The 300-nt window shown below is 38.7% G+C and overlaps 1 pseudogene; it reads left to right on the top strand.

Annotated features, from left to right (window-relative positions):
- The window catches only part of LOC118335857, a 6,935-nt pseudogene that overhangs the window by 1,914 nt on the left and 4,721 nt on the right, over positions 1 to 300 (top strand).

The following is a 300-nucleotide window of genomic DNA, read 5'->3' as shown; positions in this document are numbered from 1 at the left end:
GCGTTTCAGTCCAAATTATATTATTAACTCATTTTGAAGTTTTGATCAAACCAAATCCAAGTAAAAGAAGCCAAATCTAAGGACTCAGCCTTATGTCTTTGCTATGAATGCCATCTCTGATGTATCCTTGAATCAATTAACTCCACAGTCTCTCTTAGATCTAAGCCTCCCATCACATCTTTGCTCTCTCGCTCTGTACTGCAAAGCTGTAGCATATGTGGGTTTTTCTGTTTTATTTTGATCTGGTTGTGAAATCCCAGAGGACAGTAAAAACCACTCAGGAATGTGTGTGTGTGTGTG

The sequence above is a fragment of the Morone saxatilis genome, unplaced genomic scaffold, assembly GCF_004916995.1.
Source record: "Morone saxatilis isolate NCDOM2014 unplaced genomic scaffold, NCSU_SB_2.0 Contig24, whole genome shotgun sequence".
NCBI classification, from domain to species: domain Eukaryota; kingdom Metazoa; phylum Chordata; class Actinopteri; family Moronidae; genus Morone; species Morone saxatilis.
The sequence above is the reverse complement of the archived record's forward strand: the minus strand, read 5'-3'. Positions and strand labels throughout refer to the sequence as shown.